The 17,238-nt window shown below is 37.9% G+C and overlaps 1 protein-coding gene across 4 annotated transcripts in view; it reads right to left on the reverse strand.

Annotated features, from left to right (window-relative positions):
- Positions 1-17,238, reverse strand: part of STXBP4 (syntaxin binding protein 4) — a 191,816-nt gene that overhangs the window by 172,556 nt on the left and 2,022 nt on the right. The gene's annotated exons all lie outside the window — the stretch shown is intronic.

The following is a 17,238-nucleotide window of genomic DNA, read 5'->3' on the forward strand; positions in this document are numbered from 1 at the left end:
TGAAGGAAGACCAGTCTTAACAGAATCCCAGGAAGGTTGAAAACTCAGAAACCCAAAGTTCTAGGGAGAGCCAAAATGAGACACAGAACTTAAATCCAGGGTAATAAATCCTTCTCCTCTCCAAGCCCTGCATTAGATGAAATCATAGATTCTTCTCTAAGAAAACTGAATGAACTCTGGCAAAATGAGCAAACCAACTTTTTGGGAGCCTAATGCAGAGTTGTATTCCCTGGTTTGGGGAAAAAAACCTACTTCAACTTTCATAGCCCCTCTAGCAGGAAGCAGCAGGAACAGTGGAAGCAATTCAGATCCACAGCAGCCAGAGAAATGAAGCCACCAAGCAACAATGGCACTGCCAGCAGCATAAGTCCAATGGCCATGAGGCAAGAAAGCTACTCATTGCTCCATGGGGAAAAGAAAGAGAACTTGAGAGCGAGGCTTAAAATCCTAGGGCTTTGGAGAGAGCCTGAAAGCATTTCCCTTGAGAACGGGAACCAGACAAGGATGCCCTTTATCACCACTCTTATGCAACATTGTGCTAGAGGTCCTAGACAGAGCAATTAGGCTAGACAAAGAAATAAAGGGCATCCAGATTGGCAAGGAAGAAGTAAAATTATCTCTATTTCCAGATGACATGATCTTATACACAGAAAACCCTAAGGAATCCTCCAGAAAACTACTGAAACTAATAGAAGAGTTCGGCAGAGTTTCAGGTTACAAGATAAACATACAAAAATCACTTGGATTCCTCTACATCAACAAAAAGAACATCGAAGAGGAAATCACCAAATCAATACCATTCACAGTAGCCCCCAAGAAGATAAAATACTTGGAAATAAATCTTCCCAAAGATGTAAAAGACCTATACAAAGAAAACTACAAAGTACTAGTGCAAGAAACTACATAAGTGGAAGAACATACCTTGCTCATGGATAGGAAGGCTTAACGTCATAAAAATGTCTATTCTACCAAAAGCCATCCATATATACAATGCACTTCCGATCCAAATTCCAATGACATTTTTTAATGTGATGGAGAAACAAATCACTAACTTTATACGGAAGGGAAAGAAGCGCTGGATAAGTAAAGCACTACTGAAAAGGAAGAAGAAAGTGGGAGGTCTCACGCTACCTGATTTTAGAACATTTTATACAGCCACAGTAGTCAAAACAGCCTGGTACTGGTACAACGACAGGCACATAGGCCAATGGAACAGAATTGAGTACCCAGATATAAATCCCTCCACATATGAGCAGCTGATATTTGACAAGGGCCCAGTGTCAGTTAATTGGGGAAAAGATAGTCTTTTTAACAAATGATGCTGGCATAACTGGATATCCATTTACAAAAAAATGAAACAGGACCCATACCTCACACTATGCACAAAAACTAACTCCAAGTGGATCAAGAACCGAAACATAAAGACTAAAACGATAAAGATCATGGAAGAAAAAATAGGGACAACATTAGGAGCCCTAATACAAGGCATAAACAGAATACAAAACATTACCAAAAATGACGAAGAGAAACCAGATAACTGGGAGCTCCTAAAAATCAAACACCTACGCCCATCTAAAGACTTCACCAAAAGAGTAAAAAGACCACCTATAGATTGGGAAAGAATTTTCAGCTATGACATCTCTGACCAGCGCCTGATCTCTAAAATCTATATGATTCTGTTAAAACTCAACCACAAAAAGACAAACACTCAATTAAAAATTGGGCAAAGGATATGAACATGCACTTCACTAAAGAAGATATTCAGGCAGCTAACAGATACATGAGAAAATGCTCTCGGTCATTAGCCATTAGAGAAATGCAAATTAAAACTACGATGAGATTCCATCTCACTCCAACAAGGCTGGCATTAATCCAAAAAACACAAAATAATAAATGTTGGAGAGGCTGCAGAGAGATTGGAACTCTTATACACTGCTGGTGGGAATGTAAAATGGTACAACCAGTTTGGAAATCTATCTGGCATTTCCTTAAAAAGTTGGAAATAGAACTACCATACAGCCTAGAAATCCCACTCCTCAGAATATATCCTAGAGAAATAAGAGCCTTTACATGAACAGATATATGCATACCCATGTTTATTGCAGCACTGTTTACAATAGCAAAAAGCTGGAAGCAACCAAGGTGTCCATCAACAGATGAATGGATAAATAAATTATGGTATATTCACACAATGGAATACTACACATCAATAAAGAACAGTGATGAATCTGTGAAACATTTCATAACATGGAGGAACCTGGAAGGCATTATGCTGAGTGAAATTAGTCAGAGGCAAAAGGACAAATATTGTGTAAGACCACTATTATAAGATCTTGAGAAATAGTTTAAACTGAGAAGAACACATTCTTTTGTGGTTATGAGAGGGGGGAGGGAGAGTGGGAGAGGGTTATTTACTGATTAGATAGTAGATAAGAACTACTTTAGGTGAAGGGAAGGACAATACTCAATACAGGGAAGGTCAGCTCAACTGGACTGGACCAAAAGCAAAGAAGTTTCCTGAATAAACTGAATGCTTCGAAGGTCAGCAGACCAAGGGCGGGGGTTTGGGGACTATGGCTTCAGGGGACATCTAAGCCAATTGGCAAAATAAATTCTATTAAGAAAACATTCTGCATCTCACTTTGAAGTGTGGCATCTGGGGTCTTAAATGCTGACAAGCGGCCATCTAAGATGCATCAATTGGTCTCAACCCACCTGGATCAAAGGAGAATGAAGAACACCAAGTCACAAGATAATTATGAGTCCAAGAGACAGAAAGAGCCACGTGAACTAGAGACTTACATCATCCTAAGACCAGAAGAACTAGATGGTGCCTGGCCACAACCGATGACTGCCCTGACAGGGAGCACAACAGAGAACCCCTGAGGATACAGGAGAACAGTGGGTTGCAGACCCCAAATTCTCATAAAAAGACCAGACTTAATAGTCTGACTGAGACTAGAAGAATCCCGGTGCTCATGGTCCCCAAACCTTCTGCTGGCCCAGGACAGGAACCATTCCTGAAGACAACTCATCATACATGGATTGCACTGGACAATGGGTTGGGGGTTGGAGAGAGATGCTGATGAGGAGTGTGCTACTTGTATCAGGTGGACACTTGAGACTGTGTTGGCATCTCCTGTCTAGAGGGGAGATGGGAAGGTAGAGGGGGTTAGAAACTGGCAAAACGGTCATGAAAGGAGAGACTGGAAGAAGGGAGCGGGCTGACTCATTAGGGGGAGAGTAAATGGGAGTATGTAGTAAGGTGTATATAAGTTTATATGTGAGAGACTGACTTGATTTGTAAACTTTCACTTAAAGCACAATAAAAATGATTAAAAAAAAAAAAATCCTAGGGCTTTGGCTAGGTAGTGACTAGGAGTCAAGAGCCACTGCAGTTGTCCACAGATTGATGTAGTCATGGGAGAGAGTTCAACTATAAAAGTAAGTTTCGTTAAGTTCATTATAGATTGCTTTAGTCACCCACGGAAGCAGCAGTCAAGAAATTAAATGACACATTTCTTGGGCAAATCCGCTACAGAAGACTTCTTTAAAGTGTCAAAAAGCAAAGATGTCACTTTGAGGAGTATGATGTGCCTGATCTAAGCCATGGTGTTTTCATTCACCTCATACGCACGCAAAAGCTGGACAACGAATAAGGAAGACCGAAGTAGAATTTATACCTTTGAATTATGGTGTTGGCAAAGAATATTGAATATACCATGAACCGCCAGAAGAACGAACAAATCTGTCTTGGAAGAAGTACAGCCAGAGTGCTTCTTAGAAGCAAGGACGGCGAGACTTCGTCTCACATACTTTGGGCAGGTTATGAGGAGGGACCAGGCCCTGGAGAAGGACATTATGCTTAGGAAAGTAGAGGGTCAGTGAAAAAGACGAAGACCCTCAAAAAGATGGATTGACACAGTGGCTGCAACAACAGGCTCCAGCATAACAACGACCATGAAGGTGACGCAGGACCGGGCAGTGTTTCGTTCTGTTGTACTTATGGTTGCTATGAGTCGGAACTGACCCGATGGCGCCTAAGAACAACAACAATACATGCATGGGGAGATTCTCAAACCTCACAGGAGGAAATCTGATATAACAATAATAATAGCAACTACCATTTATTGGCACTATGTGCCAGATATTGTGCTAAGTATTTCAAACGTTATTTATTTAACACTGACGAGCTCTGGTGGTGCAGCGGTTAAAGGGCTAGGCTGATAACCAAAAGGTCTGCGGTTTGAATCAACCTGCTGTCTACAGGAGAAAGATGTGGCAGTCTGCTTCCATGAAGATTTACAGCCTGGGAAACGCTATGGGGCAGTTCTACTCTGGCCTACAGGGTTGGTGTGAGTTGTAATCGACTCCATGGCAGTGAGTTTTTTTTTTTTTTTAACATTGTGGAAAATACCCTGGGAATGAGTAACAAAAGCTGAGCTCAAATGGCAGTACCGCTCATTCCAGCTATATGGACTTAGAAAAGTTATCTAACTTCTTGGCATCTCCTCATATTAAGATGGGAAGAGTAATACCTAGCTCAAAAGGTTGCAGTGAGTATTTAGTAAGGTCTGAAGAATTGAGCAGGCTTTCTTCTCAGGGTACCAAAGTAAGGTCCGCATCTACTGCTGACTTGTTCTAATTACATCCCCAAGTAATGGAACATATCCAAGTTAAACGGATGTATCCATATTAAATCACTACAATAGACTCCATATAATGTTAAACGTAACAGGGCATTTAAATATATTTCTGTTTTCAAGTATTTAAATAATTTTAAAATATCAAAATGTCTGGCAGTGTCCTAAGTGCTGCAGATGAGATCAAAAGCACAGCCAGCTCCAAAACCAGTCAAATGAACAGACATCAGGATGGTGTTAAGTGCTACGAAGGACGTATGCACAGGCTGCCAGAGAAGCCCTAAGGAAGGCCACGTAACCCAAATGGAGGAGCCATCATTGAACACTAATACAGCCAAATACTATGTTACGGATTTTAACCTTACAGGGCAGGTATTATTAACTCAATTTTACATAAAAGAATACCAAGTCATAGAGAAGCTATGTGACTTGTCCATGACCACGAAGCTAAAAGGTGGTGAGGTGAAATTTGAATTCAGTTCTGCCTGGCTCCATACTCAAGTTTTTTCTACTACAGCATGCTGAGAAATTAAGTTATGTATAAAAAACTTCATTCTCCAAAAAAGTAGGAGAGTGTTAGCAATAGTAATATGATGTCTCTCTTACATAAAGATGACCCTACTGATTAAGCTTTATTCAATAACAGGAATGGGTTTAATCTCAGCTATCTGAACGTGACGGTTTTCTTTTTTTTTTAATGACCAAGGTATCCATTGCATATCCTCAAAGATCATAAAATGTCTTTCCCTTCTCTCTGTCTTGCCTGTTTCCTACTCCTCCCTTCTTTATACAAGTTAGCAAGGCCCTCATCACCAGGGCTCTGGTAAAGTTACACACACACACACACACACACACGACTTCATATTATTTATGAGTGACACAAAAGGAAAACATTTTGTTCTTTTACTAAAAATACGCACATTCAAAGAAAATACATTGTTTCTCTGGTTTGGTGAATCCTAAGAGGAAAACAGGTTAGCAAAATACAGAGAAAGAACACTGGGGAAAAATCTTGTTTTATAAGATGAATTTACTCCAGAAAATTTAAAGTAGGGCTTTGTTTTTATATATTCATCTCTTTACTTATGTTCTTATTAAACCAGTTTTTATCCATCTAATTAGAAATTTGATCAGATAAAAAACCTGCCCATCATGCATATGTTTGAGTAGCAGAGCTAGTAATTTATATTTTCAGAGTCATGACATTCAGTGCTTCCTAAAACTAGTTCTTTTTACTACACCAAAAATAGAGAAACGAAAAGGAAAAACGATAAAAAATCTTCTGACAAAAATGATCTTAACTTGATGAAATTACCATAATGCAATACAATTTATTTTTTTTGAATAGCTAATACATTCCAATGCTCCAAACACACACACACATATATATACACACATACATACATCCTATCCACCCCTACACCACTTCCACACACTTAAGTATTCACTGTTTTAGTCTTATTTATCCTTCTAGTTATACAGATATAAATGTACATGAGTAAATATTTTGATCCCCTGATGTTTGTTTTTTTCAGAGGCAGCACACAATCAGGCACAAAGCATCTCGTTGTACAGCTCTGCACTGTACAGTTCCCGAGGGTATTGGTCACACAGACAATGACATGAACTGGTTCTCTGGGGTACACAGTAGGCCCTGCATAGGACATGCGCTGTTGTACAGGCCCCGCCCCCCATCACTTGCTATATACATAGTTTGGAACTCTTTCCATATTTTTACACAGCTTTCTCGTTTTTTTTTTTTTTTACAACTGCACAGTATTCCTTTTTATGAATGTATAATTTATTTATTCCTTTATTGATATTCATTTGAATTGTTTCCAACTTTTTGCTCTGATAAACAGTGCTGTTATTTTTTTTCTCTCCACTTTCTAGGAGTTCTTAAATACTAGGGTGATTATCCCTCTGTCTGCACTATGAATTACAAATATTTTTAACTCCTTTAGTTCTTGCTTATGGATTTTTTGTTACACTGGAGTTTGTAGTTAAATTTATTAATCTTTCATTCTTCTGGAATTTAAGTCAAATTAGAAAGTCCTTCTCCACTCCAAAGCTATAAAGATCTCTCATGTTGTCTTCTAGTACTTTTATAGTTTAATTTAAAAATCTTAGATTCATTTAGAAACCATTTTAATGTACAGTACAAAGTATAGATTCAACTTATTTTTTCTCCCAATGAGATCACCTAATTGTTTCAATCACATTTATTAAATAATCCATCTTTACTCCAATAATAGGAGATGTGACCTTTATTATATACCAAATTCCAGAAGTATTTGGGTCTGCTTTTGTACTTTTTATTCTGGCCCATTTACCAGTCTATTTATTCATGCACCAATATCATTATATTTTAATTATTGAGGCTTTATACGTTTTTAATATTTGGTAAGACCAGTACCCCCTTATTGCTTTTTTTTTTTTTTTTCTTTTCACAAAGTTTCCCTGGCTATTTTCAGTTGTTTATTTTTATACATTAGCTTCAGAATCCCCTTATCTTGTGTAAAAAAAAAAATTTGTTGGGGAATCATGTTAAGTTTACAAATTAATTGAAGAAGTATTGATGTCTAGGTTCATAATGTTGAATCTTCCTGTCTAAGAACCTGGTATGTCTTTCCATTTGTTCAAGTCTTCTTTTGTGACCTTCAATGTTTTTTTTTTAAAATATTTTATTGTGTTTTGGTGAAGGTTTACACAGCAGTTTAGGTTCCCATTCAACAGTTTTTACACAAGTTACTCAGTGACATTGGTTGCATTCTTCACGATGTGTGAGTATTCTCATTATTTCCATTTTGGTTGTTCTGTTTCTTCTATAGTGTCTTAAAGTTGCTCTCATGTGGGTCTTACACATTTCTTATTTATTTCTAGGTATTTTATCCTTTTTTGTTGTTGTTGATAAAAACTGTTGTTGGAAAGTCGTTAAGTGTTCTACCATATAAAAAATAATCTCCTTATGTCTTTATTTTGAAATGTTACTAATAAACCAGTTGGAGGGAAAACAGGCACAATTTATATGTTACATTTTTGTTGAAAACTGTATAGTTGCAATATGTTGGTTTATATCCAAGTGCATCTTATTCAACACTTTAACAACATACACACATATATACACAAACACACAGATACACATCTTGCTTATAAAAATCAATTAATTAGAAGATTTCTTGAGCTATGACTGCAAAGATCATAAGACTCATAAAAGCTTAGTAAGTAAGCAGTTAATTCCTATCCTCTCTTGCCAAAGGACTTTTACACCTACTTCAAAAAACTTAACAAGAAGCTGTGTGGGTCAAAGGATTCCAAGGTGTTCTAGTTATTTTGCCAGTGGAAAGGGGAAGGACAGGTGTGGTAACAGTGAAGAAAAAGTTTGTTGACTTGATAGCAAGCTACCATGTGGTATTAAGGTAAATGAGGGCATTAATAACAATAAATAAAAAGCTCATGAGAAAGGTACTTTGTCAGAAGCTATTGCCCGAATATACATCCAGATGTCCTTGAAGGTCCACCAGTTTATCATGATAAAGTAACTGGGGACTTTAGTTCTTACTGGGTGTGGGAGCTTATGCTTGTTATTAGAGAGAGAACAAAAGAAAAGAAAGAAGCTCAAGGCGGCTTTAAAGTTTTTTTTTTTTTTTTTAAGGACAGTATGCTGTTATCTTTTCCAAGGGCCAAAAAGGAGAGCCTTAGTTGAATTTTCAGGTTCACACACTACATAAAGTAACCAGATTCCAGCTAGAACAGTAAGGATATATAGGGTACCCTCATGATTTTATGTTCAAACAGAGACATTTAATTGAGGTTAGAAGAGTCTAACAAAGGTAGCTAAGTACAGACTGCAGCACTTAGAAATATTCCTCAAAAGCAAAAATTCTGCACATTTAGCAAATAATTGAACGATAAAGAAAAAAGGTTTAAAAAAGTGAGAGAGTAAAACATTTTAATTAGGGATATAGGATATCACTAATAATAGGAAATTCAAATCCAGGGCTTGTCTACCAAAGGCAAGACACTAGGTCTTTTTAATACTCTTTGGTTGGCAAAAAGTGACACAACCAGCACAGAAAGTATTTGTTAGTTCATGAATTCCATCACAGCATAGTTAATAATGGCAAAACATTAGAAACAATCTAAATACTCACAGCAAATATTAAGAAACAATCTATGAAAAAATGATAGTTGGTTAAATAATTTACAGTATATCTACATACTGTAATACTCTGTAGTCATCAAAAAGGATCATGTCCATCTATATCACTTCACATTTGTTGATTTGGAAAGAAGTCCCCAATATAAGGTGAAAAACAACAGCAGGCTCCAAAACAGAAGGTACAGAATGACCTCATCTTTTAAAATTGCAGTTAAGAAAATACATAAACTAAAATGAAACAGTAATAATAAGTGGCAGTTTGAATTACTATTAGTTTTCTTTAAATTAGTCTGCATTTTCCGAATGTTTCATAAAGAGTATTACACTAATTGGGCATATTATTTTCTAAAGAGGAAAAATATAAGAAATAGGTATCAGGTTTGGCTGTTCCTTCTTGGCATCTAGTATTTAAAATGAGCTCTCCTAGTTATGTCTCCTTTAAAGTCACTTTCCCTTTATGTCATTCTCTTTCACCTCCATTTGCCAAAGTACAACAAATTTTGCAAGATGAAAGAAAAAATACATTAATCTGGTGGTGTTTGCCTTTTTTAAGCTGGTTATGTACTTTATATAATTCTTATAACTACTCCTTTGTAAGTAAAGGTACAGGCAGTAAAAATATATAAAATACGTTTTTTCTGCTACAATTTAAAAAGACTAATAGCTGAGAGACTTATAGTAGAAACAGTGTTTAATATTGATTTCTTCTGAAAGATAAAGTAGTAGAGAATCCATATCCTCTAAAGTCTGTTTAAAAAAAACACCATGAAATTGTTCTTGCCACTGGTTTTCCATTAATAAGTTCATTGCATTGGGAAAAGTGCTTATCTAGAAGTCAAGATCTGAGTTCGAGTCCATGTCTGCTGCCAACTGGCCACATGACTTCGAGCAGCCACTTGAAACTCCTCTGCATCCCAGTTTCTTCATATGTAAAACAAAGAGATCGTCTATAAAATTATCTTTAAAGGTTCTTTTCTGACTCTACAAGTGGAAAATCACAATATCTCTCAATGTTTTTTGAGACAAGGATTTTCCTTAAATTGAACCTATAAGATCAGTCTGGTCCACAAATGGGATAAGGGTGGCCGGCAGTCAGAACATGTGGGAAGACCTGGAGGGGAGGAGAAAGGCACTTGTGTAGTGAAATTTTACTTTAAAATCATTTCAAGAGAGAAGGAGTCCACGATGGTGCTAGCTACCCAATAAATAATCTGCCTGGATTCTGTAACTAACAAGTTAGAAACTCCTACCATTTATTGACTCACTTCAGCTAACATTAAAAATGTAAACATTTTTTTTTTAATAATTTTTATTGAGCTTTAAGTGAACATTTACAAATCAAGTCAGTCTGTCACATATGAGCTTACACACACCTTACTCCATACTCCCACTTACTCTCCCCCTAATGAGTCAGCCCTTCCAGTCTCTCCTTTTGTAACAATTTTGCCAGTTTCTAACCCTCTCTACCCTCCCATCTCCCCTCCAGACAGGAGATGCCAACACAGTCTCAAGTGTCCACCTGATACAAGTAGCTCACTCTTCATCAGCATCTCTCTCCAACCCATTGTCCAATCCCTTCCATGTCTGATGAGTTGTCTTCCGGAATGGTTCCTGTCCTGGGCCAACAGAAGGTTTGGGGACCATGACCACCGGGATTCTTCTAGTCTCAGTCAGACCATTAAGTCTGGTCTTTTTATGAGAATTTGGGGTCTGCAACCCACTGATCTCCTGCTCCCTCAGGGGTTCTCTGTTGTGCTCCCTGTCAGGGCAGTCATCAGTTGTGGCTGGACACCATCTAGTTCTTCTGGTCTCAGGATGATGTAAGTCTCTGGTTCATGTGGCCCTTTCTGTCTCTTGGGCTCATAGTTGTCATGTGATCTTGGTGTTCTTCATTCTCCTTTGATCCAGGTGGGTTGAGACCAACTGATGCATCTTAGATGGCCGCTTGTTAGCATTTAAGACCCCAGACGCCACATTTCAAAGTAGGATGCAGAATGTTTTCATAATAGTATTATTTTGCCAATTGACTTAGAAGTCCCCTTAAGCCATAGTCCCCAAACCCCCGCCCTTGCTTCGCTGACCTTTGAAGCATTTAGTTTATCCCGGAAACTTCTTTGCTTTTGGTCCAGTCCATTTGAGCTGACCTTCTGTGTATTGAGTATTGTCCTTCCCTTCACCTAAAGTAGTTCTTATCTACTAACTAATCAGTAAATAACCCTCTCCCACCCTCCCTCCCTCCCCCCCTCGTAACCACAAAAGAATGTGTTCTTCTCAGTTTATACTATTTCTCAAGATCTTATAATAGTGGTCTTATACAATATTTGTCCTTTTGCCTCTAATTTCGCTCAGCATAATGCCTTCCAGGTTCCTCCATGTTATGAAATGTTTCACAGATTCGTCACTGTTCTTTATCGATGCGTAGTATTCCATTGTGTGAATATACCACAATTTATTTAACCATTCATCCGTTGATGGACACCTTGGTTGCTTCCAGCTTTTTGCTATTGTAAACAGTGCTGCAATAAACATGGGTGTGCATATATCTGTTTGTGTGAAGGCTCTTATTTCTCTAGGGTATATTCCGAGGAGTGGGATTTCTGGGTTGTATGGTAGTTCTATTTCTAACTGTTTAAGATAACGCCAGATAGATTTCCAAAGTGGTTGTACCATTTTACATTCCCACCAGCAGTGTATAAGAGTTCCAATCTCTCCACAGCCTCTCCAACATTTATTGTTTTGTGTTTTTTGGATTAATGCCAGCCTTGTTGGAGTGAGATGGAATCTCATCGTGGTTTTAATTTGCATTTCTCTAATGGCTAATGATCGAGAGCATTTTCTCATGTATCTGTTAGCTGCCTGAATATCTTCTTTAGTGAAGTGTGTGTTCATATCCTTTGCCCACTTCTTGATTGGGTTGTTTGTCTTTTTGTGGTTGAGTTTTGACAGAATTATATAGATTTTAGAGATCAGGCGCTGGTCGGAGATGTCGTAGCTGAAAATTCTTTCCCAGTCTGTAGGTGGTCTTTTTACTCTTTTGGTGAAGTCTTTAGATGAGCATAGGTGTTTGATTTTTAGGAGCTCCCAGTTATCTGGTTTCTCTTCGAAAAATGTAAACATTTCTTGTTGTGAAGTTTGGCCTATAGATTCGGTATTACACTTGAAGAGACAAGTAGTATACTTTAAGAGACCAAAAAAAAAAAAAAAAAAGCGAGAGAGCATTTAGAAAACCATGGAACTTGTTGCTAGACCTTATCACAGGAGGGATTTTTCAAGACAGCATTTTATTTACTAATCGACTTGACAGCAGTGGGTTTTTTAAAAAATATAACTCCCATGTCTGATCTCATTGTGCATGTGGTCATAATGAATTGAAGGCAGCTAACAAAAAAAAAATAATAATTTTTTATTTTTTTTAACAACAAACTACAACAGGGCTGTTTAACAACATTGACAAAATCAGGAATGACTCCCCTCACTGGGCTAGACTTGACTTAACTGATCCTTTTAAAAGAACAGGAAAGTCTCAGGAAACCAGGAGATAAAAGATTAGTTGAAGGGCTATTTTATTATTTTACTGTATCCTTTGTTCTGTACCCAAAAGCAATATTCCCTCTGCTAGTGCATTTTTTTTCTTTAAAAATCTAAGCAGTCCAGGAATGCTGCTCATTTGTCTTGGGGGTGGCCACATAGCATTTGCCTGTAACACACAGCCCAACTCTGTGGGAAATACCAGAAAGCTGCTTCAAAAAGGGAGATATTCTGATCCTTTCCATGCCCTTTCCTGGGACAAAACAAGGGGCTGTGGTGATGTCTAGTCAAAATTCCATCACCCAGTTTGAGCCACATTAAACAGTAAATAAGCATAACTTCTGGAGAGAGAACCGTAAGTCACAGGAGTTTTCTATGCATACATTTTCTCCCCTTCTTACAAAACATACTTCACTTAAATTTGGTTCCTAGATCCTACAGTGATGTGATCAAGAAAAACTGACAACAGTCACAAAATGCAAACCCCACTGGTTACTGTAAGCAAGGAGAAAAAACATTAAATATACAATGACAGCAGATATTTAGACCCACAAAAGGACATATGACCAAAAGTCTCTAAGAACAAAGACATATTTTCTTTTTTTTTGCTAGTATTCTTTTACAACAGCTCATTCATTTGTCCCTAGGCTATGGGCCAATCCTAAATGTCACAGTTGCATGAAATTTATAAAATTCAGTGATTAATCATGATGGTATTATGCCTACATACTCAATAATGTAGAGCCAACCATGCTCAAAAAATATCAAGTAAACTACTATCCTGACACTCAGCAGTGGAAACATATATGATGAACAGGCCAAATTGCTCATCTAGTCTATTAAAATGTTGGACAAAAACACAAGGAACTAGGTCCTATGTATTCTTTCTTCCAAATGTTTCACCAATTAATCATTCTTTCTTCTCCATTCCCACTGCCTGAATTCAGACCCTCTTCTAATTCACCTAAAGTCCTGTAAGTTTCTTAACCCACCCTTCTGCCTCCAACCTCTTCCCGTTCCACTCTGTCCTCCATGTTATTGCTACCAGTTACCTTTCTCAAACACAGATCTGAACATGATACTTACCCACTACTTAAAAATCTTTAAATCTTCCTTTTATCTATAGGAGAAATGCCCAAATTCCCTAACTTGCCATAACCAAAAAAAAAAAAAAAAAAACACCACCAAACCCACTGCCATCAATTCTGACTCATAGTGACCCTACAGGACAGAGCAGAACTACTCCATAGGGTTTCCAAAGAGCGGGTGGTGGTTTCGAACTGCCAACCTTTGGGTTAGCAGCCTGAGCTTTTAACCACTGTGCCATGAAGGATCCAATTTGGCAAAAATTGTCTTCAATGTACTTTCTAATATGATCTCCCACCAGACCATCTCAAACTTCAGATGTTCACACTATTCTAGACTATTTGCCATTCCCAGCAAAAATACGTAAACTGGACATGATGATAGCTAGCTTAAAAAAGTTCATAAGGTTTAATTATTTACTGCCAAGAAATGATAAAAAAAAAAAATAATAAAGGTGCCAAAAATTAAAAAGTAAAGGCACCATGTATGAAATGTCAGACCAGCTGTTGATACTTTAAGTGTGTAATCAGCACCTCCACCTACAGAACAGGATTGTACTAGCCTTGCCCTGAGGTTCTCCCATTCCAATCACGGTCAAACACAAACTCACAGGAATTGCTGTCTAGAGCTATTCATCAATTTAAATCTCTAGAGAAAAAAATACCATATTTCAGCATCTCCCAATCTTACATTATTATTTACCCATATCCATTGAAAGGCCTATTACTAGCACGAGAATCAGATCTAACCTTGGTCTGTGATCCCAATCTTAAGTTCCAACTCTGCCTGGGCTATTTTCTCTAACTTTGAATACATAATGTTTTTCTAACTTTGAAATAAACAATTTTGAAATGAACATCTTACAGATAGGTATCTACCCACATAATGATTTTAACTGAAGCAGGAAAAAAAAAAAAAATCCCCTAATATTAAGGATCAAGTTGCCGCTTTGTTGTCTGTTGTCCATCACAAGGTTGCTTTCTACAAGTTGCAGTAAAAATAGTAAGAAGCAAGGAGTCAGGAAAATTCAAGCTTGAGCTCCAGGTCTGCCACTACCCAACTGAAGGAGCTTTGGCAAGTTATTTCATCCTTCCAAGCCTGTTTCCTCATTAGTAAAGTTAAGAGATTAGTCTCTTCTCCTTCAACTGCAGAGCCTGGAAAGGCAGTAGGGAGAGGGCCTATGTGTCTGGGTCCAAACTTCCTAAGCTGGCTGTTCCTTCCTTTACTCCTTCTACATGAATGGAGTCAAGCTTCCTAACTAGATTCTCCCCTTTCCTTTTCCCCTTTTCCTTTTGGCCTGCTGAGCTTTTGTCTGGTGCCCACAGGACGGTCAGGAGAGAGAGAAGGGATGCAGATCTGGTGCCCAGTTTTGGGCTGGCATGCCAGTCAGGGATGGGCTCACATGTCTGGGACCAAACTTTCAGCCTCGGTAGTTTGGTTACATGTGGGGAAATTGAAAAAATAAGTGTATACATTGAAGTTAATGGTAGCCAGGTTTCTCACTACTGGACCCACAGACACACATACATTTGTTTACGTACTTACATTTCCCAGTTCTTTCATTAAAACAGAAAGCCACAAAGAGCACCTCCAATAGCAGTGGGCGCTGCTAGCACCTAGGATTTGTTTCTAAATACCCTCCTTCACTAAAAGGAACTAAAACTCCTTACGGAAATGACTGACTCCAGGGCTAGGTCAGGAAAATACAAGATAAGCCTGGAACATCTTGCATCAGAAAGTAAATGTGTCATCAACGAATAACGAGAACATGTCAGAAGGACACAAGAAACAACTTTAAAGGGGCTTCTACTGACCAACTCTGGGAAAATTTGAGATCAGAACTTAAAAAGATAGCAATAAATTGTAACCCTTTACGAAAATAGGAATCCATGAGTACATACTGATGTAAATAAATGAAAAAGTAAAAATATATGGAGGAAAAGGGGATGCTCTCTGTTATGGTTGAACGCCAACTAATAAATCTAGAAGCAGTGATGAAATTAGAAAATCACCATTTGGCATCCATAGTGATAAATGATTCAGACAAAAATCATCAACGGATCCTAAATCTGATAGGTAGGAGAAAGTTTAGTGAGGCACAGAATATTTACAGTCTTAAAGCATCTCCCCACAAAACATTAATTGCTTAACAATTGATAAGTACACCATATTTATTAATTAATCTTATAGAGTGAAGGAGCCCTGGTGGCGCAGTGGTTAAGTGTTCAGCTGCCAACCAAAAGGTGTGCAGTTCAAATCCACCAGCCACTCCTTGGAAGCCCTCTGAGGCAGTTCTACCCTGTCCTATAGGATCGCTCTAAGTCAGAATCGACTCAATGGCAATAGGTTTGGTATATACTGAAAAACCTGTGAAAGCAGGAACTCAACGGGACTGCTTTGTGTTTCTGGGTCTTGCAAGTTTTCTGCCTTTGACAAGGTGCAGTCTCATCACTTTTCTATTTATCGCTTGTTTTAGTGGAAAATATTTGAGATTTCCTTCTCTGACAGGTTTCTGCCTTACACAGGTTCTGACCTTTGCAGGTCTTACTGTAGTAGAGAAGCCTGACACACACAATCTTAACAAAGTGATGAAAGTCAACATCACCAGTAATGGAACAAATTGACTTCATGTGACTCCTGAGAGGATTCACTGAGAAGAGCACAGTTTCACTTCTATGGCGTTCTTCCCAAAGATGCAAAAATCCTGAGGAAACATCAGATAAACCATATTGGAGGACCTTCTACCAAGCCACTGGACTGTATTCTTCAAAAATGTCAAAGTCATGAAAGACAAGGGAAGAATTGTTCTAGACTGAGGAAAACTGAAGAACAAAATGACAAAACTTATTATTGGATTGGCTTTTGGGCTTAAAATAGAAATCACTGGGAAAAAACAAGGGACATCTGAATGAAGTACATGGATTACATGGTAATACTGGATCAATGATAACTTCCTGATTTTGATGGCTGTACTGTAGAAGGAGAGAATGTCCTTGTAATTAGGGAAAATACACTTAAGTGTTAAGGTTATACAGTTCTGGGGCATCATTTTTGTTAAACAGTGCAGAAATGTTAAGGATTGAAGAATCTGGGTAAAGGATATGTGGGAAGTCTGTGTAGTACTGCTATAACTTTTAAGTAATTTGCAAACTATTTCAAAATAAAGAGTTAATTAGAGACTGATCCAAATGATACTTTTATTCTACACATTAAAAAAAAAAAAAAAAAAAACCCATTGCCGTCCAGTAGATTCCAACTCATAGCGACCCTATAGGACAGAGTAGAACTGTCCCATAGAGTTTCCATGGAGCACCTGGTGGATTTGAACTGCCGACCTTTTGGTTAGCAGCCGCAGCTCTTAACCACTACGCCACCAGCGTTTCCATTCTATATAGCACATTTGATACAAGTGAATCAGCAAAAATATTCAAATTATCATTCAAAAGTACTTCATAAGCATGAATTGTCAGTTCACATGATCATTTTAAGACCAGATATGACGCATATCTTCTTTTTCATTAAAGTAGAAAGCCACAACGAGCAACACCATCTGATTGTTGTCAAATTATTGCATCTTAGAATGGAATAGTTCCATTTTGCAATTACAAAAAAAGTAAAATAAAATGAAGAGTCCAAGACAAAGACACCATTACTAAAATACATTTATACTGCTACATGGAGCTGCACAGAAGGATTGCATGGAGAAAAAGAGTAGGCAGAGGTATTAGGAGTTTCAGTGACATTAACATTTACACAGGGTTTGAATCTAAGCTGTAAGAAAATTAAAATACAAAAGAGGTCTTGTCCTGAGGAGACGAC

The sequence above is a fragment of the Elephas maximus genome, chromosome 19 (assembly GCF_024166365.1).
Source record: "Elephas maximus indicus isolate mEleMax1 chromosome 19, mEleMax1 primary haplotype, whole genome shotgun sequence".
In the NCBI taxonomy this organism is placed as follows: domain Eukaryota; kingdom Metazoa; phylum Chordata; class Mammalia; order Proboscidea; family Elephantidae; genus Elephas; species Elephas maximus.